This window comes from Arachis ipaensis, chromosome B10 (assembly GCF_059453495.1).
Source record: "Arachis ipaensis isolate K30076 ecotype BB chromosome B10, ASM5945349v1, whole genome shotgun sequence".
NCBI lineage: Eukaryota > Viridiplantae > Streptophyta > Magnoliopsida > Fabales > Fabaceae > Arachis > Arachis ipaensis.
In genome coordinates this window covers 26,357,110-26,383,711 of record NC_142435.1, presented here as the reverse complement: position 1 = coordinate 26,383,711, position 26,602 = coordinate 26,357,110, and the positions used below count along the sequence as shown (strand labels likewise).

At 38.6% G+C, this 26,602-nt stretch overlaps 1 non-coding gene across 1 annotated transcript; it reads right to left on the bottom strand.

The window, feature by feature from the left end:
• Nucleotides 1–3,593: 3,593 nt before the first annotated feature.
• Nucleotides 3,594–3,701, bottom strand: LOC148579471 (small nucleolar RNA R71). The gene has a single exon (XR_015899407.1). It is a non-coding gene; the product is annotated as a small nucleolar RNA R71 (small nucleolar RNA).
• Between the last annotated feature and the right edge of the window lie 22,901 nt (nucleotides 3,702–26,602).

The window sequence follows — 26,602 nt, the reverse complement described above, 5'->3', positions numbered from 1 at the left end:
TGACCTCCCTTCACTCAAAGTGGATTTTCTGGAGCTACAGAACTCCAAATGGCGCGCTCTCAATTGAGTTGGAAAGTAGACATCCAGGGCTTTCCAGAAATATATAATAGTCCATACTTTGCCTAAGTTTAGATGACGCAAACTGGTGTTGAACGCCAGTTCCATGCTGCATTCTGGAGTTAAACGCCAGAAACAGGTTGCAAAGTGGAGTTAAACGCCAGAAACAGGTTACAAACTGGCGTTTAACTCCAAGAGAAGCCTCTACACGTGTAAAGCTCAATGCTCAGTCCAAGCACACACCAAGTGGGCCCCAGAAGTGGATTTCTGCATCATTTACTCATCTCTGTAAACCCTAGTAACTAGTTTAGTATAAATAGAACTTTTTACTATTGTATTTACATCTTTAGTTTCATCTTTAGATCACGTTTGGGGGCTGGCCATTCGGCCATGCCTGAACCTTCATCACTTATGTATTTTCAACGGTAGAGTTTCTACACACCATAGATTAAGGTGTGGAGCTCTGCTGTTCCTCATGAATTAATACAAAGTACTACTGTTTTTCTATTCAATTCAAGCTTATTCCGCTTCTAAGATATTCATTCGCACCCAAGAACATGATGAATGTGATGATTATGTGACGCTCATCATCATTCTCACTTACGAACGCGTGCCTGACAAACACTTCCGTTCTACATGCAAACAAGCTAGAATGAGTATCTCTTAGATATCTAATACAGGGGACCGAGTCCGAGATATTAGAATCTTCGTGGTATAAGTTAGAACCCATGGATGGCCATTCTTGAGATCCGGAAAGTCTAAACCTTGTTTGTGGTATTCCGAGTAGTATCTGGGAAGGGATGGCTGTGACGAGCTTCAAACTCGCGAGTGCTGGGCGTAGTGACAGACGCAAAAGGATAGTAAATCCTATTCCAGTATGATCGAGAACCGACAGATGATTAGCCATGCAGTGACAGCGCATTGGACCATTTTTACAGAGAGGATGGGATGTAGCCATTGACAATGGTGATGCCCTACATAAAGCTTGCCATGGAAAGGAGTAGGAATGGTTGGATGAAGACAGTAGGAAAGCAGAGGTTCAGAGGAACGAAAGCATCTCTATACTCTTATCTGAAACTCTCACCAATGAATTACATAAGTATCTCTATCCTATTTTAATTATCTTTTAGTACACTATAATCTCTTAATACATTTGAATCCGCTTGACTGAGATTTACAAGGTGACCATAGCTTGCTTCAAGCTGACAATCTCCGTGGGATCGACCCTTACTCACGTAAGGTTTATTACTTGGACGACCCAGTGCACTTGCTGGTCAGTTGTGCGAAGTTGTGACAAAGAATTAAGATTATGAACGTGCATATAAAGTTTTCAGCGCCGTTACCAAGGAATGGAACCGTCACGATTTCTGCGCACCAAGTTTTTGGCGCCGTTGCCGGGGATTGTTCGAGTTTGGACAACTGACGGTTCATCTTGTTGCTCAGATTAGGTAATTTTATTTTAATTTTAAGCTTTTTATTTCTTATTTTCGAAAAATACAAAAAAAATTTCTTCTCTTTCGTTTTTCCTAATTATATTTCGAAAAAAAATAAAAAAAAAGTTTAATAAAATAATGAAACCAAAAATATTTTGTTTCTTGTTTGAGTCTAGAGTCAAGTTTTAAGTTTGGTGTCAATTGCATCTTTTTAATTTTCTAAAAATTATTTTCGAAAATTTCATGCATTGCATTCTTCATGATCTTCAAGTTGTTCTTGGCCAGTTTTCTTGTTTGATCTTCATATTTTCTTGTTTTGTGTCTTTTCTTGTTTTTCATATGCATTTTCAATTTGTTAGTGTCTAAAGTTTGATAATTTCTAGGTTTGGTGTCTTGTATATTTTTCTTTTCTTGAAAATTTTTCAAAAATAAGTTCTTGATGTTCATCTTGACATTCAAAGTGTTCTTGGTGTTCATCTTGACATTCATAGTGTTCTTGCATGCATCACATGTTTTGATCCAAAATTTTCATGCATTGAGTCTTTTTGATGTTTTTCTCTTTCATCATTAAAAATTCAAAAATAAAAAATATCTTTCCCTTTTTCACTCATAAATTTTGAAAATTTGAGTTGACTTTTTCAAAACTTTTTAAAATTTAGTTGTTTCTTATGAGTCAAGTCAAATTTTCAATTTAAAAATTTTATCTTTTTCAATTCTTTTTCTATCTTTTTCAAAAATCAAATCTTTCTCATTTTTCCTTTCATAATTTTCGAAAATTCCAAAATAATTTTCAAAAATTTTTTTCTTATTTTTATTCCATATTTTCGAATTCAATGCTAACAATTAATGTGATTGATTCAAAAAAATTAAGTTTGTTACTTGCCTAGTAAGAAAGGTTCAATTTTTAAACTTTAAAATCAAATATTTTTGTTTCTTGATAGTCAAGTAATCAACTTTAATTTTCAAAATCATATCTTTTTAATTTTTCAATCATATCTTTTTGATTGCTAATTTCAAATTCATTTTCAAAATCAAATCTTTTTAAATTTCTTTTTCAAATCTTTTTCAAAATAAATTTCAATCACATCTTTTTCAAAATCAATTTCAAAATCTTTTCTAACTTCTTATCTTTTCAAATTTGATTTTCAAATCTTTTTCAATTAACCACTTAACTTTTTGTTTGATTCCTATCTTTTTCAAAACTACCTAACTAACTAACTCTCTCTAATTTTCGAAAATTACCTTCCCCTTTTTCAAAAATCTTTTTAATTAACTAATTGTTTTTAATTTTAATTTAATTTAATTTCAATTTTAATTTTAGAATTTTAAATTTAATTTTAAAATATTTTTATTTTATTTTGTTTACTTTTCGAATTATTCTTCTCCCTCACCTCTTTCTATTTATTTATTTAATTACTAACACCCCTCTTCATCTAAGAATTCGAACCTACTCCTCACCCTTGTGTTTGGATTCTCCTTCTTATATTCTTTTCTTCTTATACTTGCATAAGAAATCTCTATACTGTGACATAGAGGATTCCATATTTTCTTTTCTGTTTTCTTCTTTTTCATATGAGCAGGAATAAGGATAAGAACATTCTTGTTGAAGCTGATCCTGAACCTGAAAGAACTTTAAAGAGGAAGCTAAGGGAAGCTAAAGCACAACTCTCTGGAGAAAATCTGATTGAAAATTTCGAAAAAGAAGGAGATATGGCCAAAAATAACAACAATGCAAGGAAGATGCTTGGTAACTTTACTGCACCCAATTCCAATTTACATGGAAGAAGCATCTCAATTCCTGCCATTGGAGCAAACAACTTTGAGCTTAATCCTCAATTAGTTTCTCTGATGCAACAGAACTGCAAGTTTCATGGACTTTCATCAGAAGATCCTTTTCAGTTCTTAACTGAATTCTTGCAGATCTGTGATACTGTTAAGACCAGTGGGGTTGATCCCGAGGTCTACAGGCTTATGCTTTTCCCGTTTGCTGTAAGAGACTGAGCTAGAGTATGGTTGGACTCTCAACCTAAAGATAGCCTGAACTCTTGGGATAAGCTGGTCAAGGCTTTCTTAGCCAAATTCTTTCCTCCTCAAAAGCTTAGTAAGCTTAGAGTGGATGTCCAAACCTTCAGACAGAAGGAAGGTGAATCCCTCTATGAAGCTTGGGAGAGATACAAGGAACTGACCAAAAAGTGTCCTTCTGACATGCTTTCAGAATGGACCATCCTGGATATATTCTATGATGGTCTGTCTAAGCTATCAAAGATGTCATTGGACCATTCTGCAGGTGGATCTATTCACCTAAAGAAAACGCTTGCAGAAGCTCAAGAACTCATTGACATGGTTGCAAATAACCAGTTCATGTACACTTCTGAAAGGAATCCTGTGAATAATGGGACACCTATGAGGAAGGGAGTTCTTGAAATTGATACTCTGAATGCCATATTGGCTCAGAACAAAATATTGACTCAGCAAGTCAATATGATCTCTCAGAGTCTGAATGGATTGAAGGAATCATCCAATAGTACTAAAGAGGCATCTTCTGAAGAAGAAGCTTATGATCCTGAGAACCCTGCAATAGCAGAGGTGAATTACATGGGTGAACCCTATGGAAACCCCTATAATTCCTCATGGAAGGATCAACAAAAGCCTCAACAAGGCTTTAACAATGGTGGAAGAAACAGGTTTAGCAATAGCAAGCCTTTTCCATCATCCACTCAGCAAAAGACAGAGAGTCCTGAGCAGGATCCATCTAACTTAGCAAATATAGTCTCTGATCTATCTAAGGCCACTTTAAGTTTCATGAATTAAACAAGGTCCTCCATTAGAAATCTGGAGGCACAAGTGGGCCAACTGAGTAAAAGGGTCACTGAAACTCGTCCTAGTACTCTCCCAAGCAATACAGAAGAAAATCCAAAGAGAGAGTGCAAAGCCATTGATTTATTCACCATGGCCGAACCTACAAGGGAGGGAGAGGATCTGAATCCCAGTGAGGAAGACCTTCTGGGACATCCAGTGATCAATAAGGAGTTTCCCTCTGAGGAACCAAAGGAATCTGAGGCTCATCTAGAGACCATAGAGATTCTATTGAACCTCCTTATGCTATTCATGAGCTCTGATGAGTATTCTTCTTCTGAAGAGAATGAAGATGTCACTGAAGAGCAAGTTGCCAAGTACCTTGGTGCAATCATGAAGCTGAATGCCAAATTATTTGGTAATGAGACTTGGGAAGACGAACCTCCCTTGCTCACCAATGAACTGAGTGATCTGGATCAACTGACATTGCCTCAGAAGAAACATTATCCTGGAAAGTTCTTAATACCTTGTACCATAGGTACCATGACCTTTGAGAAGGCTCTGTGTGACCTTGGTCAGGGATAAACCTCATGCCACTCTCTGTAATGGAGAAACTGGAAATCTTTGAGGTGCAAGCTGCTAGAATCTCATTAGAGATGGCAGACAACTCAAGAAAACAGGCTTATGGACTAGTAGAGGACGTGTTAGTAAAGGTTGAAGGCCTTTACATCCCTGCTGATTTCATAATCCTAGACACTGGGAAGGATGAGGATGAATCCATCATCCTTGGAAGACCCTTCCTAGCCACAGCAAGAGCTGTGATTGATGTGGACAGAGGAGAATTGATCCTTCAACTGAATGAGGACAACCTTGTGTTTAAAACTCAAGGAACTCCTTCTGTAACCATGGAGAGGAAGCATGAAAAGCTTCTCTCACTGCAGAGTCAATCAAAGCCCCCACAGTCAAACTTTAAGTTTGGTGTTGGGAGGCCACAACCAAACTCTAAGTTTGGTGTTGAACTCCCATATCCAAACTCTAAGTTTGGTGTTGGAAAGTCTCAACAATTCTCTGAACATCGGTGAGGCTCCATGAGAGTTCACTGTCAAGCTATTGACATTAAAGAAGCGCTTGTTGGGAGGCAACTCAATGTTATTTAATCAATTTTATTTTATTTTATTTTCTCTTTATTATTTCGTGTTTTATTAGGTTGATGATCATATGGAGTCACAAAAACTACTGAAAAATCAAAAACAGAATGAAAAACAGCATTGAAAATAGCACACCCTAGAGGAAGAGCTTACTGGCGTTTAAACGCCAGTAAGGAGCATCTGGCTGGCGTTTAATGCCAGAACAGAGCATGAAACTGGCGTTAAACGCCAGAAATAAGCAGCGGTCTGGCGTTTATTCGCCAGGATTGCACCCAGAGGAAAGCTGGCGTTAAACGCCAGAAACAAGCTCCATTTGGGCGTTTAACGCCAGAAACAAGCATGGAAGTGGCGTTAAACGCCAGAATTGCACAATAAGGGCATTTTTCATGCCTAATTGAGGCAGGGATATTAAGTCCTTGGCCCCACTTGATCTGTGGGCCCCACAGGATCTCCTCAGGATCTGTGGACCCCACAGGATCCCCACCTAACCCTATTCTCTCCTCTTCACACCTTTTTATAACTCTCTTCCCCAAATGCCCTTCACAATCACTTCAATCACTCTTTCCCATCACCCCCTCACCACTCACATCCAACTTCTCTTCCCCAAAAACCCACCTACCTTCAAATTCAAAATATTTTCTCTCCCAAACCCAACCCTAATGGCCAAAACTTAACCCTCTCCCCCTCCTATATAAACACCTCATTCCTTTTTCATTTTCACACAACACAACCCTAACTTCTCACCTTGGCCGAAAACACCTCACCATCCATCTCCTCCATTTTTTTCTTCTTCTACTTCTTTCTTTCTTCTTTTGCTCGGGGACGAGCAAACATTTTAAGTTTGGTGTGGTAAAAGCATTGCTTTTTGTTTTTCCATAACCATTAATGGCACCTAAGGCCAGAGAAACTTCTAAAAAGAGGAAAGGGAAGGCAATTGCTTCCACCTCTAAGTCATGAGAGATGGAGAGATTCATCTCAAAGGTCCATCAAGACCACTTCTATGAAGTTGTGGCCAAGAAGAAAGTGATCCCTGAGGTTCCTTTCAAGCTCAAAAGGAATGAGTATCCGGAGATCCGACTTGAGATTCAAAGAAGAGGTTGGGAAGTTCCAACCCCATTCAACAAGTCGGGATCCTAGTGGTTCAAGAGTTCTATGCAAACGCTTGGATCACAAGGAACCATGATCAAAGTGTGAACCTAAATCCAAAGCATTGGCTTACTATGGTTCGGGGGAAATACTTAGATTTCAGTCTGGAAAATATAAGGCTGGCGTTCAACTTGCCAATGATGGAAGAAAACGCACGCCCCTACGCAAGAAGGGTCAACTTTGATTAAAGGTTGGACCTGGTCCTCATAGACATATGTGAGGAAGGAGCTCAATGGAAAATTGACTCAAGAGGCAAGCCGAGTCAACTGAGAAGGCATGACCTCAAACCAGTGGCTAGGGGATGGCTAGAGTTTATTCAACGCTCAATCATTCCTACTAGTAACCGGTCTGAAGTTACTATAGACCGGGCCATCATGATCCATAGTATCATGATTGGAGAGGAGGTGGAAGTTCATGAGATTATACCTTAAGAACTCTACAAGGTGGCTGACAAGTCCTCCACTTGGGCAAGGTTAGCCTTTCCTCACCTCATTTTCCACCTCTGCAATTCGGCTGGAATTGACATAAAGGGAGATATCCTCACTGAAGAGGATAAGCCCATCACTAAGAAAAAGATGGAGCAAACAAGAGATCATGGACCTCAACATGAGCATGAGGAGATTCCTCACCATGAAATCCCTGAGATGCCTCAAGGGATGCACTTCCCTCCACAAAACTATTGGGAACAAATCAACACCTCCTTAGGAGAATTAAGTTCCAACATGGGACAACTAAGGGTGGAGCACCAAGAGCACTCAATCATCCTCCATGAAATTAGCGAAGATCAAAGAGCTATGAGGGAGGAGCAAGAAAGACAAGGAAGAGACATAGAGGAGCTCAAGAGCACCATTGGTTCTTAAAGAAGAGGAAGACGCCACCCTCACTAAGGTGGACTCATTCCTTAATCTCCTTGTCTATTTATTTTCTGTTTTTCGATTTTTGAGCTTTATGTTTATTTATATTTGTGTCTTATTATATGATCATTAGTGTCTAAGTGTCTATGCCTTAAAGTTATGAATATGAATCCATCACCTCTCTTGAATGAAAAATGTTTTAATTACAAAAGAACAAGAAGTACATGGTTTCGAATTCATCCTTGAAACTAGTTTAATTATTTTGATGTGGTGACAATACTTTTTGTTTTCTAAATGAATGCTTGAACAGTGCATATGTCTTCTGAAGTTGTTGTTTATGAATGTTAAATATGTTGGCTCTTGAAAGAATGATGAAAAGGAGACATGTTATTTGATAATCTGAAAAATCATAAAAATGATTCTTGAAGCAAGAAAAAGCAGTGAATACAAAAGCTTGCAAAAAAAAAATATGCGAAAAAAAAGAGAAAAAGAACAAGCAAGCAGAAAAAGCCAAAAGCTCTTAAAACCAAAAGGCAAGAGCAAAAAGCCAATAGCCCTTAAAACCAAAAGGCAAGGGTAATAAAAAGGATCCAAGGCTTTGAGCATCAGTGGATAGGAGGGCCTAAAAGAATAAAATCCTAGCCTAAGCGGCTAAACCAAGCTGTCCCTAACCATGTGCTTGTGGCGTGAAGGTGTCAAGTGAAAACTTGAGACTGAGCGGTTAAAGTCAAGGTCCAAAGCAAAAAGAAGAGTGTGCTTAAGAACCCTGGACACCTCTAATTGGGGACTTTAGCAAAGCGGAGTCACAATCTGAAAAGGTTCACCCAGTTATGTGTCTGTGGCATTTATGTATCTGGTGGTAATACTGGAAAACAAAGTGCTTAGGGCCACGGCCAAGACTCATAAAGTAGCTGTGTTGAAGAATCAACATACTGAACTAGGAGAATCAATAACACTATCTGAACTCTGAGTTCCTATAGATGCCAATCATTCTGAACTTCAATGGATAAAGTGAGATGCCAAAACTATTCAAGAGGCAAAAAGCCACAAGTCCCGCTCATCTGATTGGAGCTAAGTTTCATTGATATTTTGGAATTCATAGTATATTCTCTTCTTTTTATCCTATTTGATTTTCAGTTGCTTGGGGTCAAGCAACAATTTAAGTTTGGTGTTGTGATGAGCAGATAATTTATACGCTTTTTGGCATTGTTTTTACATAGTTTTCAGTATAATTTAGTTAGTTTTTAGTATATTTTTATTAGTTTTTAGTTAAAATTCACATTTCTGGACTTTACTATGACTTTGTGTGTTTTTCTGTGATTTCATGTATTTTTTGGCTGAAATTGAGGTACTTGAGCAAAAATCAGATTCAGAGGTTGAAGAAGGACTGCAGATGCTGTTGGATTCTGACCTCCCTGCACTCAAAGTGGATTTTCTGGAGCTACAGAACTCCAAATGGCACGCTCTCAATTGCGTTAGAAATTCGACATCCAGGGCTTTCCAGCAATATATAATAGTCCATACTTTGCCCAAGTTTAGACGACGCAAACCGGTATTGAACGCCAGTTCCATGCTACATTCTGGAGTTAAACGCCAGAAACAGGTTGCAAAGTGGAGTTAAACGCCAGAAACAGGTTACAAACTGGCGTTCAACTCCAAGAGAAGCCTCTACACGTGTAAAGCTCAATGCTCAGTCCAAGCACACACCAAGTGGGCCCCAGAAGTGGATTTCTACATCATTTACTCATCTCTGTAAACCCTAGTAACTAGTTTAGTATAAATAGAACTTTTTAATATTGTATTTACATCTTTAGTTTCATCTTTAGATCATGTTTGGGGGCTGGCCATTCGGCCATGCCTGAACCTTCATCACTTATGTATTTTCAACGGTAGAGTTTCTACACACCATAGATTAAGGTGTGGAGCTCTGCTGTTCCTCATGAATTAATACAAAGTACTACTGTTTTTCTATTCAATTCAAGCTTATTCCGCTTCTAAGATATTCATTCGCACCCAAGAACATGATGAATGTGATGATTATGTGACGCTCATCATCATTCTCACTTACGAACGCATGCCTGACAAACACTTCCGTTCTACATGCAAACAAGCTAGAATGAGTATCTCTTAGATATCTAATACAGGGGACCGAGTCCGAGATATTAGAATCTTCGTGGTATAAGTTAGAACCCATGGATGGCCATTCTTGAGATCCGGAAAGTCTAAACCTTGTCTGTGGTATTCCGAGTAGGATCTGGGAAGGGATGGCTGTGACGAGCTTCAAACTCGTGAGTGCTGGGCGTAGTGACAGACGCAAAAGGATAGTAAATCCTATTCCAGTATGATCGAGAACCGACAGATGATTAGCCATGCAGTGACAGCGCATTGGACCATTTTTACAGAGAGGATGGGATGTAGCCATTGACAACGGTGATGCCCTACATAAAGCTTGCCATGGAAAGGAGTAGGAATGGTTGGATGAAGACAGCAGGAAAGCAGAGGTTCAGAGGAACGAAAGCATCTCTATACTCTTATCTGAAACTCTCACCAATGAATTACATAAGTATCTCTATCCTATTTTAATTATCTTTTAGTACACTATAATCTCTTAATACATTTGAATCCGCCTGACTGAGATTTACAAGGTGACCATAGCTTGCTTCAAGCCGACAATCTCCGTGGGATCGACCCTTACTCACGTAAGGTTTATTACTTGGACGACCCAGTGCACTTGCTGGTCAGTTGTGCGAAGTTGTGACAAAGAATTAAGATTATGAACGTGCATATAAAGTTTTCAGCGCCGTTACCAAGGAATGGAACCGTCACGATTTCTGCGCACCAATCCCGAGTCGTTCTCTCTAGAAATTGCCTTAGAATTCACATCATTGATTAGGAAGTCTTTTATGGTTTTGAGAGTTGGTGCAAGAATTCAAACTAACAAAAGTAAACAACAATTAATTGAAATAAAAGCCTTGGCCAAGGGTGAGTATTGGAAGTTCCATCATTGTAGCTTCCTTCAATTGTGATAAGAATTGATTATTGCTCCACTTAGTTAACCCCCTAATAATGGAGGAAAGTCAAGTGAAAGTAACTAACTTGAGTCACAAGTCCTAGTTTCACCCTAGGAAAGTCTAGCTTTAGTGCACTCCAAGTCAATTAGCAATTTTCAATTCCTAATCAACAATTGATATCCACTACTTAAGTGTCTCCAATAACTCAACCCCTAAGCCAAGTAAGAGAAATCTACTCCATAGCTAAGGTTGTTATTTTCACAAACAATTGGTGGGCAATTATGGAAGACATGATGTAATTGAGAGAAAAGAGTTGAATTAAAGCTATCTAATCCAAGTAATCATCAAAAATCAAGCAATTGAATGAAATTTCTCAATGCATTAATCAAAACTCAAAGTAACAAGGTCACAAATCTAGATCTAAGTGAATGAATCAAGAGAACACTAATTAAGAGTAGAAGAAGAGTAGATCTACAACTTGTATCAAAGTAAAAGTTAATTAGCAATGGATCTCACCAAGAAATCAAAGGAGAATTGCAATGGAGAGAGTAAAATCCTAGGGAGAAGTTGGAGTTTTTCTCTCTAAAAAAATGTAACTAACTACCCAAAATATCTAGAATTATGACTAATTATCCCAACCCCCTAATCCTTGGTCTTCATATGCTTTTCCCTCCAAAATCCTGCCCCAAAACAGGGCCTGGGACTGTCTGAAATCGCTGGTCACGTTTTCTTCTTAAAAAATCACGTGCGCCATCGGTGCGTACGCCCACAGTACGCGTACGCGTCCCTGGGGTTTTTCACGACCTACGCGCAGGCTTCAAGCATATAAGCACGCCAGCTTCTCGTCTCAGCTCCATCGCGCGGGCTCGGAGGGTGCATATCCGCGCGTACGCGTACAGTGCGCGTGCGCGCCCATGCTCAAACTCCAAAACTCTAATTTATTCCATGCTCCTTCCATTCATGCATGCTTCCTTCACTCCTCTCAGCCATTTTTACCTATAACTTCTGAAACCACTTAACAAACGGATCACGGCATCGAATGGAAATAGAGGAGGATTAAAGTATACCAATTCTGATGCAAAAGAAGCATGTTTTCATCTATGAAGCAAAGTGGGGAAAGGAACACAAAATCATGCAATTTTATATGAATAAGTGTGGAAGATCATTGATAAAACCCTTAAAATCTATATATGATAAACCCTAAAAATGGGGTTTATCACCAAGCCAGTGAAAAGATTGAGAAAAAATTTAACATTACCGGAACACTAGTTTCCTGAATGTCAAATTTTGATTGAAAAAGTTTATACCCTTCATCAGTAGGTGATGGTAGGATTTCTGGGATCGGTCCAAAGAAGTCCCACCATTGGTAGAACCAATTTGGAAAAACATAATTTGATTTTCTTTTAAAATAGATTAACCATGAATGTCTGTACTGAGTATTTTGAAACCAAAATACTTTAGTCCAGGCTTCCATGTAGTCCCAATAATTAAAACCTATTGGGTCATAATTTTGAGAAAACTTTTGGATTTTGTTTAGATTGTTCCCAAATTGCTTTGGGGTTAAAACTTTGAGGATTTGGATTGTTGAATGGGTTATAAAGTCAATATTAGTTTTGTCCTTGTAATGTTTAATAGATATTGAGTCGGTATCTATTAAAATGAATTCATAAAATTGGCGTATTTTATTGGGTGCAAATGGCTTGAAATGGAATCCAGTAGGAAAAATTTTTGGGATGACTTTGTTTGGTGAGTTATCCCAAAATTCAGGCTCTATTTGGATAATGTTTGAGTATTTGTTTGTGGATATGTAATTGGTTTGGGTTTTTTGTGTTTTGGTAGTAATTGTGGATGTTTGCGGTGTTAGGACTATGTTCTTTTCTCTTGGTTTCTGTACTACAGTCTTTTGGTTGGCTAAATGGGATATTAGTTCAGCTAAGTCAATTTCTTCATCTGACTCACTGCAAATGTCAGCCCAAGATTTTTTGTTAAGTTTGGTGAGGCCTTCGTCTTGTAAGGCCAAGAGGGTTTCGATTGGGAAGGCGTAGTCTGCCTTAGTCTGCTTGGCTTGATTGATTGCTGGTTCAATGGATTATTGGGCTGGATTTTTAGAGGGTTGTTGGGTAGATTGTTAGGTAGATGACCCAGTTGGGATGCTTGACCCTGATTTTCTGGTTGGCCCTGCTATGGCTAGGCGAACGCCTCTGCCTCTTACTGAGGCTAATGTTGCCTTTTTAGGCATCGTCTCTGTGCTTGTCTCCCTGCAAATATTCACGTGTGAGAAAGTCAGGGAGAGAGTTTGAGTTTCCCTTGATATGCTCAATATCAAAATAAAAAATGCTTAATATAGCTTGCCACCTGGCAAACACTTGTTTTGATGCAAGATTTTAACGTCATTTTGTAAAACTTCTTTAGCTGATTTGCAATCAACTCGGACTAAAAACTTTTGATTGAGTAAGTCAGATTGAAATTTTGTGATGCATAAAATAATGGCTAAAATTTCCTTTTTTATAGTGGAATAGCTTTGTTGAGTACTATTCCAATGTTTTGATGTAAATGCAATGATACATTCTTTATCATGCAATTTTTGTTTTAAGATACCACCATATCCTAAATTAGATGCATCTGTTTCAACACTTTTGAATGCATGAGGAACTGGTAGGTAAAGGCAAGGAAGATTTCGAACTTTGGTTTTAAGAAATCTGATGATATCAGAATGTTTGTCCATCCATGGCGGAGGATTTTTCTTAAGCCTATCCTGAAGAGGCTTAATGAGATTGTTAAGATTTGGGATGAAGTTTGAGACATAATTAAGACATCCTAGGAACCTCAGGAGTTGAGGTTTGTCAAGGATATAGTCTGGAAACTTTTCTACAAACAAAATTGATTTTTCGATTGGGGTTATTGTTCTTTGGGAAATCATATGACCAAGAAAACGAATTTTTGTTTGGAAAAGGACAATTTTCGATTTTGAAACCACAAGTCCATTTTTCTGGATGATGTACATAAAAGTTTTAACATGTTTGAAATGTTCTTGTAAAGTTTGAGAGAAGATTAAGACATCATCTATGTAAACAATTGCAAAGTTTGAATATGGGTTAAAAATATCGTTCATTATTTTTTGAAATTCCGATGGGACATTTTTCAGACCAAACAGCATTACATTCCATTCATATTGACCAAATGGGACTGTAAATGCAGTTTTGTATCTATAAGATTCTTTAATCTGAATTTGCCAAAAACTGGATTTCATATCAAGCTTTTAAAAGATATTTGCTGAATTTAACCTATTGAGTAAATCCTTTTTGTTTGGGATAGGATAACGAATCCACTGTAAAGCTTGATTCAACAGTTTGTAATTGATGACAAGCCTGGGAGTTCCTCATTCTATCTCAGCTTGCTTATTGACATAAAAAGCTGAGCAAGACCAAGGACTCTTACTAGGATGAATTAATCCTTTATTCAAAAGGTCATTAATCTCTTTTTGACAATGCTGCAAAAGCTGCTCATTCATTTGAATAGGGCGGCCTTTTGTAGGGATTTTTGATTCTTTGAAACCTTTTTCATAGGGAAGATCAACAATGTGTTCTTTCCTATTCTAGAAGGTATGTGGCAGATCAGAACAAATAGACTTTTCAATTTGGTTTGAAAGAATTTTAATTTTATCTTGAATCCTTGGTTGAGAAAGTTGTGATTCAAGGGTTTTAAAAGAGATTTCTTCTTTCAAAAAACAAATCTGTTTGGTTTTGGATTCGATTAAGTTGAGAGATTTCTGGTTTGGTGAATCTAGGAATTCAAAGAAAGATACCTGTCCTCCCACAAAAGAGGTAAGTCCAGGAAAATCTGCTAGGTAGGGAAACAAAAGGATTATAAAAGATGTCCCCAAGACTACATCGTTTTTTATATCCTTTGCTATGATGAAGTTGGTTGGAATCCTAAGATTACCTTTTTCAACAAAAGCATTGGTTAACTTGAATTTGATGTTTAGTCATTCACCCATTATTAAGCTAAGACGTTCAGTAGTTTTTTCAAAATACTTTGTGGGGATCAGACATTCTTTAATACAATTTGAACCTGCACCTGAGTCAAAAAGTGCGATGGTTTCAAGAACAAAATCTTTAACGACAATTCGGATATTAACACGATGTTTCATAAAAGAGAACACGTTTATTATTCTTAAGATTTCTTTTCTGTCATTGTCGTTAGAAATTTCATTTTCTTGTTTTTTAGAAAACTCAGTTTGGTTTTAAAAAGGATCAAGTTCTTCATCATCAGACCCTTCTTGTTGCATTAATTGCGAGAGAATGAGTTGATGATTGTCTTGATTTCTTTTGATATCTTGGATTTCCCTTTTGAGGTTGTTGACCTCAGTGTGGAGATCCTGAATGGTTATGGGATGAATAACTTGTTTTTCTAATTTTTTGAAAATGGGTTTGACATCATATTTATTACTAAGGACAAGGTTTTTGGGTTTCTTTTCTTTTTGTAAAGATTTTTTTAATTTCAAAAGAAAGTCTTTCTTTTGTTCTTGATCTTCAATAGCCTCTATAGCATCAAATAGGAGATCTTGATCTTTGGATAAAACATTAATTTACTTGACATCGGAATCTGAGGATGATTCAATATCATCAACTTGGATATTATTGATATCATCGGAGGATTTTAGTCCAGATTCGTCATCTGAACTTTCAATTAAAAGATTGTTAATCTATTCCTCAATCTGGGGATCAAGGTTCAGATTTAATCTTTCCTTTTAACCTACAGTATTTGCTAACATGTCCTGGTTTTTTACATGTATAAAAAATAATGGGGTTTTTCTGAGGATACTTTTGAAAATTTTTTTGGAAACCTTTTTCATTCTTGGTTCTTTGAAAACTTTTCCTTGGTCTTCTGAAATTCTTTTCAGGATAAGATTTAAAATTTTTTTGATTGGATGGTCTTTTAGTTTTCCTTGGATGACAAGCAGGAAGACCAAATTGTTCACAGAAAGTTCCCAAATTGATTCGATTTTGTTTTTTCTCACGAGCAAGTTGTCGTTGGATCTTATCATCTTGACAGATCTTTAGAGCAACCTTTTGGATGAAAGAGATAATTTGACCATAACTTAACGCATCATAGGGAATTAACCCATCCGGAGTTAAGCTACGAATTTTGTCCCATACTTTATCTCCCAGGGATTGGGAAGTCTAGCTAGGAATTTTTCCTTCCAGAAGGGCTGTAGAATGTCTTCTCTGGTATAGACCCTAGAAAGAAAGGTGTCTTTATACTATCTAAAGTCAGACAAGGTTTTGCATCTGAGATTGGAAAGTAATTCAGCAGAATGATCTTTTCAAAGAGATGGATCCCCTATGAAGTGGCTTGCTATAGTAAAGATTAAGGTATTAACCGCATCAGGGATAGGTTCCCCGTCATCTCCAATGATGGGTTTGTTTTGATCGTTAACCTTTATGGCAAAAAGGATTGATTGTTTTTGGTCATCAGAAAGGTAGTTATCCCACAAACCTTTGAGTTGACCAGAGAAACCAGAAACAATAACATTGGTTATTGCTTCCTCAGAGGTGTCATGAGCAGCTTGATAGGTTGTCCCTACCATGGTCATATGCTGAAGCATACTCATGATGTTGTATTCAATTTTTCCATCTATGTTCCATTCATAGACATTATTGGCATTGAAGCTGACAAAACCTAGTTCCCGTTCTTTAAGGGCTAGAGCAGGAGCAGACATACAACTATAACTAAGCGCAGAGGGTTTGGTTAAACCCTTCCATTTAGTCATGGAATTGGTCATGATTGGGCTAACTTTAAGAGATGATTTTCCTGAATCATCACTTTGGTCTGAAGAGGACTCATTAGAGTCTTGGTTAAGAGCATTAATGGCTTTGGATGCATGAGTTTGTATCCGAGATGTAGATTCACCAGAGTTTGTAGGAGTTTTGGGGACAGTAGTAAGACGACTTAAAAGTTGGTCGATCTTCTGCATGACTTCTGAATCACCAGATTCTTGTTTTAAAATAGAAGTTTTAAGACTTTGTTTAGCCTTGCTACTCATTTTGAAAGGTTTGAAAAGCGGTTTTTCAATAGTTTTGGAAGTAGAGGCTTCAGGAGCATTTTTCAAAGACAAAAGAGATCCTGAAGATGAAAGGTTGTTTCCTAAACATTGTAAAAATCTATTAGTATAGTTTGATTACTCAATGAGATTTTTAATATCTTTAGGGGCGACAACTTCATCTACATTTTTTCTTTTAAATGGAGAGTCCATAACCGGGTTATGTCCCTCCGTAGTTGAAATAACAAAAGATCCTTTTGGAGAAAATTCAGATTTGATTAAATTTCCATCTTTAACTTTCCAGGTTGAAATAACGTTCGCTGATGACGAATGTTTTTTATTTTTAAAAGGATAATTGATATTATTTTTAATAGAATAAGCATGAAACCATTCAAAGAAAGGAATATGCATTCTGACTTCATTGAGAAAACTGTAATATTTTTCTTTGAATGATGAGATTTGAGAAGCAGTATATGTATGTAAATACCATTCTCTATGGAGATCATATTCCTTAGAGTAAAGATTTTTACGTAGGGCTTCTTTATTTATAACAAATTCTGTGCTATTCATGGGCACCATCATTCATAGAAGAATATGTTGGAGATTGAATAGATTGTGTAGATTCTAAATCAACATCATCATCAGTTTGATAAAATAGTTGAGAAATGTTCGATTTATTTTGTACCCCAGAAATATTAATTTCAGAATGTACATGTCTTGAAATTTTTGAAAGCTGGGATTGAGAAGTCACCGAAAAAGATCTCCTTGCTGAAGCAAAATCATTAGATGTTCCTGCTTCAGATCTTGAAGAAAAAGAGTTTCGTCTGTCGAAGAAAATCTCTACTTTCCCTGTTTCATCTTTTTTTACCTCTCGCAAGAGAGGTGCTTGTCTAGGTTGCATTGGGATGGCTCGATCAATTGACCATGACCGGGGAAGGTCAATTTCATCCCACTTAATGAGCCTTGGGACCGTGACGTTGGCCTTTGTCATGTCTGTGACAAACAAAGTGGTTTCACGATCTTGGGATTTAAGAAGGACTCTGGAATTAGAAGTGTTCATGACCTTGTATTGAATTCTATAGATTAAGGTGGCTGGGATTGATCCTTCCTTCATGTTAAGACCATGAATTCGGATGTTTAGAAAAAGAGAGTCAAGGATGTTAACATCTAACAAATTGACTGTTTTATTTGGGAAACAGTTGAAGTAAACTGGACCGTGTCCAAGGCTTGTTTCAACTATTCCGATTAAGGAGTCTTGGAAGTCATTGTGCCTAATGTCTCTAAGACACATAAGAATCGAAGCATTCAAACCTTCTCTAATGAGAGGCTTGACAGCGATTTGGACACACCCTATGTGAAGATATTTGTAGTGGCGGGCATGTTCTCTGACAGTTTGCTTGGTTAAAAGATGGAATTCCTCACCGGAGTCAGGTCCTAGAGGAATATTATTTTCAGCGGTTTTGATAATGTAATCGGATTTTTGTTTGTTGTCATCAGGGACATATAACTCATCTTGAGGGATATTGGGTATTTCCCAATTGTCTATGGCTTGATTGATATCTTTGAAGCAAACTTCTTCTTCGAAGATGTTATGTTCGGGAGAAAGTTCCTCAGTCCGAGTTACTTTCTCAATAAGAGCATTGGAAGAAGAATGGGGTAAAGAAGAAGATGATGAAGAGCTTACAATAGAACTTTCAGAACTTCTCTCTCTAACTTCTCTCTATAATTGTGTAAAACTGAAGGGTGCCTTACAATGAAAGCGAGGCCTCCTTTTATAATTGAAGATTCTACTGTTTCTACAGTGTCGGTTAGAATGACCTGAACTATAGCTACAGTACCGGTTTCACATAGATCCCTAAATAGCTTTGGGAATTATATTTTCGGTTTTAATCTTCTCCTAGGCAAACTTCGAAACAATATTCTTCAGTTTGTCTGTCTTGATCTTGTTCATCGCATTCTTCTTTAGATGAGGATGCTTCATCTTCTTGAAGTAAGTGAAGGATTTGTTGAAGCTTTCCTTTGATTGATTCTTTCGATTGTGAGGCTACTAGTACTGCCTGGATTTGAGCCTTTTGATTGAGAAATGAAGCCGTTTCTGGATCTGAGATCTTCTAAGTATTAGGATTGGTTTTGAACCGTTCTCTGACCTTTTTTGGATAGGCCATTGATGAATCAAGTTGAGACCACCATTTCATATAACCATGCCTCTATAAGATTGGAAATGATTTAGGGTGGTCTGATTTTGTATATTTGTACTGCCATGAGAATACCCATGCCAGTGAAAAGATTGAGAAAAATTTTAACATTACCGGAACACTAGTTTCCTGAATGTCAAATTTTGATTGAAAAAGTTTATACCCTTCATCAGTAGGTGATGGTAGGATTTCTAGGATTGGTCCAAAGAAGTCCCACCATTGGTAGAACCAATTTGAAAAAACATAATTTGATTTTCTTTTAAAATAGATTAACCATGAATGTTTGTACTGAGTATTTTGAAACCAAAATACTTTAGTCCAGGCTTCCATGTAGTCCCAATAATTAAAACCTATTGGGTCATAATTTTGAGAAAACTTTTGGGTTTTCTTTAGATTGTTCTCAAATTACTTTGGGGTTAAAACTTTGAGGATTTGGATTGTTGAATGGGTTATGAAGTCAGGATTGGTTTTGTCCTTGTAATGTTTAATAGATACTGAGTCGGTGTCTATTAAAATGAATTCATAAAATTGGCGTGTTTTATTGGGTACAAATGGCTTGAAATGGAATCCAGTAGGAAAGATTTTTGGGATGACTTTGTTTGGTGAGTTATCCCAAAATTCAGGCTCCATTTGGATAATGTTTGAGTATTTGTTTGTGCATATGTAATTAGTTTGGGTTTTTTGTGTTATGGTAGTAATTGTGGATGTTTGTGGTGTTAGGACTATGGCCTTTTTCTCTTGGTTTCTGTACTACAGTTTTTTGGTTGGCTACTTGGGATATTAGTTCAGCTAAGTCAATTTTTTCATCTGACTCACTGCAAATGTCAGCCCAAGATTTTGTGTTAAGTTTGGTGAGGCCTTGGTCTTGTAAGGCCAAGAGGGTTTTGATTGGGAAGGCGTAGTATTCCTTAGTCTGCTTGGCTTGATTGATTGCTGGTTCAATGAATTGTTGGGATGGATTTTTAGAGGGTTGTTGGGTAGATTCTTGGGTAGATGACCCAGTTGGGGTGCTTGACCCTGATTTTCTGATTGACCCTAGTAGGGCTAGGCGAACGCCTCTACCTCTTACTGAGGCTAATGTTGCCTTTTTAGGCATCGTCTCTGTGCTTGTCTCCATGCAAATATTCATGTGTGAGAAAGTCAGGGAGAGAGTTTGAGTTACCCTTGATGTGCTCAAAATCAAAATAAAAAACGCTTAATATAGCTTGCCACCTAGCAAACACTTGTTTTGATGCAAGATTTTTAACATCATTTTGTAAAACTTCTTTAGCTAATTTGCAATCAACTCAGACTAAAAACTTTTGATTAAGTAAGTCAGATTGAAATTTTGTGATGCATAAAATAATGACTAAAATTTCCTTTTTGATAGTGGAATAGCTTTGTTGAGTACTATTCTAATGTTTGGATGTAAATGCAATGATACATTCTTTATCATGCAATTTTTGTTTTAAGATACCACCATATCCTAAATCAGATGCATCTATTTCAACAATTTTGAATGCATGAGGAACGGTAGGTAAAGGCAAGAAAGATTGCGAACTTTGGTTTTAAGAAATCTGATGATATTAGAATGTTTGTCCGTCTATGGCAGAGGATTTTTCTTAAGCCTATCATGAAGAGGCTTAATGAGATTGTTAAGATTTGGGATAAAGTCTGAGACATAATTAAGACATCCTAGGAACCTCTGGAGTTGAGGTTTGTCAAGGATATAGTCTGGGAACTTTTCTGCAAACAAAATTGATCTTTCGATTGGAGTTATTGTTCCTTGGAAAATCATATAACCAAGAAAACGAATTTTTGTTTGGAAAAGGACAATTTTCGATTTTGAATCCGCAAGTCCGTTTTTCTGGATGATGTACATAAAAATTTTAACATGTTTGAAATGTTCTTGTAAAGTTTGAGAGAAGATTAAGACATCATCTATGTAAACAATTGCAAATTTTGAATACGAGTTAAAAATATCGTTCATTATTTTTTGAAATTCCGATGGGGCATTTTTTAGACCAAACGGCATTACATTCCATTCATATTGACTGAATGGGACTGTAAATGCAGTTTTGTATCTATCAAATTCTTCAATCTGAATTTGCCAAAAATCGGATTTCATATCAAACTTTGAAAAGATATTTGTTGAATTTAACCTATTGAGTAAATCCTTTTTGTCTGGGATAGGATAACGAATCCACTGTAAAGCTTGATTCAATGGCTTGTAATTGATGACAAGCCTTGGAGTTCCTCGTTCTAGGACGAATTAATCCTTTATTCAAAAGGTCATTAATCTCTTTTTGACAAAGCTGCAAAAGCTGCTCATTCATTTGAATAGGGCGGGCTTTTGTAGGAATTTTTTATTCTTTGAAACCTTTTTCATAGGGAAGATCAACAATGTGTTCTTTCCTATTCCAGAAGGCATGAGGCAAATCAGAACAAATAGACTTTTCAATTTGGTTTGAAAGAATTTTAATTTTATCTTGAATCCTTGGTTGAGAAAGTTGTGATTCAATGGTTTTAAAAGAGATTTCTTCTTTCAAAAAACAAATCTGTTTGGTTTTGGATTCGATTAAGTTGAGAGATTTATAGTTTGGTGAATCTAGGAATTCAAAGAAAGTTACCTGTCCTCCCACAAAAGAGGTAAGTCCAGGAAAATCTGCTAGGTAGGTGTTCATACCTAGGGTCGAGCTATCCGATCCGGGATGTTCAGTAATAAAGCGACCGATCTCTTCAGGCCAGGCTATCCGACCTCTTCTCAAAGAGGTCGGTCGAATCGACAGAAAAGCCCAGTAAGGGGCCCAAATAGAGGAGCACGACCCAAATCTAAAGGCAGTCCAAGCCTATAGAGATAAGGGCAGTTCCCTTAAAAGATAAGCTGACCTCAACTCAAAGATAAGATAAGATAAGATAAGATAACTAACTTATCTTATCTAAAAAGGTCACTCCACACCATTATAAATACACTGGAGCATCCATGTATAACTCATACTCTGATTCTACAAAAAACCTGTTTAATACCCATGCTAACTTAAGCATTGGAGTCTCTTGCAGGTACCCCCCACCCTCCGGTGACGAAGGATCAGTAGTGCAGTCAGTCTCACAAGTCGGACACGACAGCTCCGGCCGCCATCCACCAGCTGGACACGTCATCTCCGACCAGTACAGAAGATCTCGTCCGAGATCGACCTACAGTTTCAAGTAACCCTCGGAACATTGGCGCCGTTGCCGGGGAACCTGGAAGTCATCCCACCACCATGGCAGACGATCATGACAATGACCACGATTCAGATCTAGAGGATAGAACACCACAAAAAACACGGACACTACGCTAAAAGACACTCCGAAATCCAACGGGGACAAAAATTCATCAAATCCGGGAGTGATAGAAGTGCTTCAAGATCGATTAAAGCAACTCAAAAAAGAAACCCATGATCAACGAGAAGTCGGGAAGGATCTACAAAGAGAGGTAAGACGACGTCGAGAATTAGAAGATAAACTTCTAAAACTCGAAGCCGATCTCAAAGCAAGAGCTACTCGGACCACCCCTGAGGACAACTCACGCAAAGATCAAGATCCATTCACTAGGAAAATCATGAAGACCAAAATTCCTAAGGACTTCAAACTTCCGGATATGACTTTGTACGATGGCACTACGGATCCCAACCATCACCTCAGCAATTTCAGAAGTAGAATATATTTTACCGACCCCTCGATGTAGTTCGTTGCAAAGCTTTTTCAACAACTCTCACAAAGATAGCAATCAGATGGTTCGACAACCTACCTCCGAAGTCCATCTCAAACTTTGATGACCTAGCCAAAAAGTTCCTGGCCAGATTCTCCATCCAAAAAGACAAGGCTAAGTACGCCCCCAGCTACTAGGAATCAAGCAAGGAGATCGGGAAAGTCTTCGCAACTACATGGAAAGATTCAACAAAACATGCCTAGACATACAAAGCTTACCAACAGAGGCCGCCATCATGGGCCTCATTAATGGCCTGCGAGAAGGACCTTTTAGCCAATCCATATCAAAGAAGTACCCCACATCTCTGGACGAAGTGCAGGAACGAGCAGAGAAATACGTCAACATGGAAGAAAATTCTCGACTAGGAGAAACCTCAAAATCTGGATTCACCTACCGAGACAAAGACAAAGAGTCCAAAAAGAAGGAAGATCGACAAAGGGAAAAAAAATTAAAAAATACTAGAATTACACCCCTCTTAGGGTGTCCCTGGTGGATGTTTACAAAGAAGTTTGCCACACAGAAAAAATACCCCTAGCCCGACCACTCAAAGGCAAAAGAGGAGGAGGAAACCGGAATGAATATTATGAATACCATCGAGTTCGTGGGCACTCCACCAACGAATGCTTTGACTTAAAAAATGTCATAGAAAAATTAGTGAGAGAAGGAAAACTAGATCGGTTTCTGGCTACCCGAGACGATGAACAAAGAAAAAGGAGAAGAGACGAGGAGGTGGGAAGAACCGAGCGATCACCTCGAACGCCAGAAAGACATGTCCATATGATACACGGAGGATTCGCAGGAGGAGGAATCTCCAAACCATCTCGAAAAAAGATATCTCAAAGAAGTATATCATGTCGAAGGAAAGGAGGAAGCACCCGACATTCCCGCAATTACGTTTACCAAGGAAGATGCATCCGGCATCATCTCAGGACACGACGATCCCATGGTCATCACCATTATACTGGCTAATGCAAATCTCCATCGCACACTGATAGACCAAGAGAGCTCCGCCAATATCTTATTCAAAACTGCCTTCGACAAGCTCGGCTTGGAAGATAAAGAACTCAAAGCATATCCAAACATCCTGTTTGGGTTGGGAGACACTCCAGTGCAACCACTCGGATACATCCTGCTACACACAACCTTCGGAAAAGGAAGCCAATCCAGAACACTCAAAATAGACTACATCGTGGTCGACATGAGTTCAGCCTACAACGCCCTAATAGGTCGAACAACATTAAATCAACTCGGCGCCATAGTCTCAACTCCACATCTATGCATGAAATTCCCAACTGCAGAAGGGATAGCTACAATAAAAGCAGATCAGAAGATGGCGCGCCGCTGTTATAACGAAAGTCTAAACCTCAGAGGCAGAGGAGAAGAATTCCACACAATCAAACTCGGTGGAGTGCAGAGGCGAGAAGAACTCCGTCCACAACCTGAAGGTGAAATAGAGAAAGTCCAGATCGGAGACATCCCGGACAAAACAACCAATATTGGCACGACTTTAAAAAGAGAAATAAAAGAAGTACTTGTACAGTTCTTACGAGACAACATCGACCTCTTTGCTTGGAAGGCTGCAGACATGCCAGGCATAGATCCCGAGTTAATGTGTCATAAGCTAGCAGTCTACCCTGGATCTCGGCCAGTACAACAGAGGCGTAGAAAGCTCAGACCCGAAAGATCCCAGGCTGTGGAAGAGCAGGTACAAGCTCTACTGGAGGCAGGATTCATAAGAGAAGTCAAGTACCCACTATGATTAGCTAATGTCGTCTTGGTGAAAAAATCAAACGAGAAGTGGCGAATGTGCACCGACTATACAGATCTCAACAAAGCCTGCCCAAAAGACCCTTATCCACTCCCAAGTACCGACGCTCTGGTAGATACCTCCTCCAGATATAAATACCTCTCATTTATGGATGCATATTCCGGATACAATCAAATCCCTATGTACCCATCCGATCAAGAAAAAACCTCGTTTTTAACACCAAAAGCAAATTACTGCTACATTGTGATGCCTTTTGGTCTCAAGAACGTGGGAGCTACTTATCAAAGGTTAATGAATAAAGTCTTTTCAGATCATATCGAAAAAGTCATGGAAGTCTACGTGGACAACATGTTAATAAAAACACAAAGTGAAAAGACATTATTGTCCGACCTGGTCCAAGTGTTCGACACTATAAGGAAGCATGGCATGCGACTCAATCCTGCAAAATGCCCCTTTGCAGTAGAAGCAGGCAAGTTCTTAGGTTTTATGCTCACACAAAGAAGAATTGAGGCAAATCCAGATAAATGCCAGGCAATACTCAACATGAAGAGCCCAACTTGTGTCAAAGAGGTACAACAACTCAACGGGAGACTGGAAGCCTTATCCAGATTCCTAGCGGGGTCAGCGATAAGATCTCTTCCCTTCTATGCTACTCTAAAGAAAGGAAAGAAGTTCGAATGGACAAAGGAGTGCGAACAAGCCTTCCAAGATTTCAAAAGATTTCTGGGACGGCCACCTATCCTATCTCGGCCACGAGAAGGAGAACCACTCATATTATACCTCGCGGTAGGAAGTCGAGCAATTGGCTCAGCACTAGTTCGAGAGGACGACAAAGGGCAACAACCTGTATACTTTATTAGTAAAGCGCTACAGGGATCCGAGCTGAACTACCAAAAAATAGAAAAATTTGCCTATGCGCTCATATTAACATCTCGACGTCTCCGCCCGTACTTCCAAGCTCACACCATCAAGGTTCGGACCAACCAGCCCATAAAAGGGATATTGCAAAAAACAGATCTAGCAGGAAGAATCCTACAATGGGCAGTCGAGTTGTCCGAATTCGACCTTCAATACGAAGCTCGGACAGCCATTAAATCACAATACTTAGCTGACTTCATTGCAGAATTTACAGACACCACGGAAACCCCCATAGAATGGAATATTTACGTGGACGGTTCCTCGAATAAGACCGGAAGCGGCGCATGTGTGATAATTGAAAGCAACCAAGGAACTCAAATTGAGCTTTCCCTCAAATTCGGGTTCCCTGCCTCGAACAACCAGGTAGAATATGAAGCACTATTAGCTGGTTTGAAGCTGGCTAAGGAGGTGGGAGCTAAAAAACTCATCATCTTCAGCGACTCACAAGTAGTCACCTCACAAATAACAGGGAGCTACCAAGCCAAAGATCCCACCATGAAAAAGTATTTGGATAAAACCAGGGAACAGCTCGGACAACTTGGGGAATATGAGATCCGCCACATACCCCGCGAACAAAATGCCCGAGCTGATGCACTCTCAAAACTAGCCAGCACCAAACCAGGGGGCAACAATAGAAGCCTCATCCAGAAAATGCTACAGAACCCGTCAATCTCGGAAGAGGAAAAAGTCCTAACCATAACAGGTCAGGATCAAGGATGGATGACCCGCATAATTAACTACCTCAAAACAGAAACACTCCCTACAGAGGAAAAGGAGGCAAAGAGGTTAAAACGGGAGGCACAATACTACACTATCATAAACAATATTCTATACAAAAGAGGAATTTCAATACTATTGCTAAAATGTGTACCAACTTCCAGCACAAAGGAATTTCTAGAAGAAATACACAGTGGCATCTGTGGCAATCATCTCGGAGCACAAGCACTCACCAAAAAAGTACTTCGGGCAGGATTTTATTGGCCAACTCTACAAAAGAAGGCTACAGGGTTTGTAAAGACATGTCCACCATGTCAAAAACATGCCAACTTCCATATCGCCCCACCAGAGGAGCTCATCAGCGTAACGTCACCTTGGCCATTCGCGAAATGGGGACTCGACCTTCTCGGACCTTTTTACCAAGGATCGGGACAAGTGAAATTCCTCATAGTAGGGGTAGATTATTTCACAAAGTAGATCGAGGCAGAACCCTAGCTAACGCCACTACTCATAGAAGTCGAAAATTCCTATATAGGAACATTGTCACAAGGTTCGGGGTTCCATACTCCATCACCACAGACAATGGCACCCAATTCACAGATGCAGGCTTTAGAAAATTAGTAGCCGACTTGAATATAAAGCATCAGTTCACCTCCGTTGAACATCCCCAAGCCAATGGACAAGCCGAAGCTGCTAACAAAGTCATATTGGCCGGGCTAAAACGGAGATTACAAGAGGCAAAGGGAGCTTGGGCCAAAGAACTTCCACAAGTCCTATGGGCATATC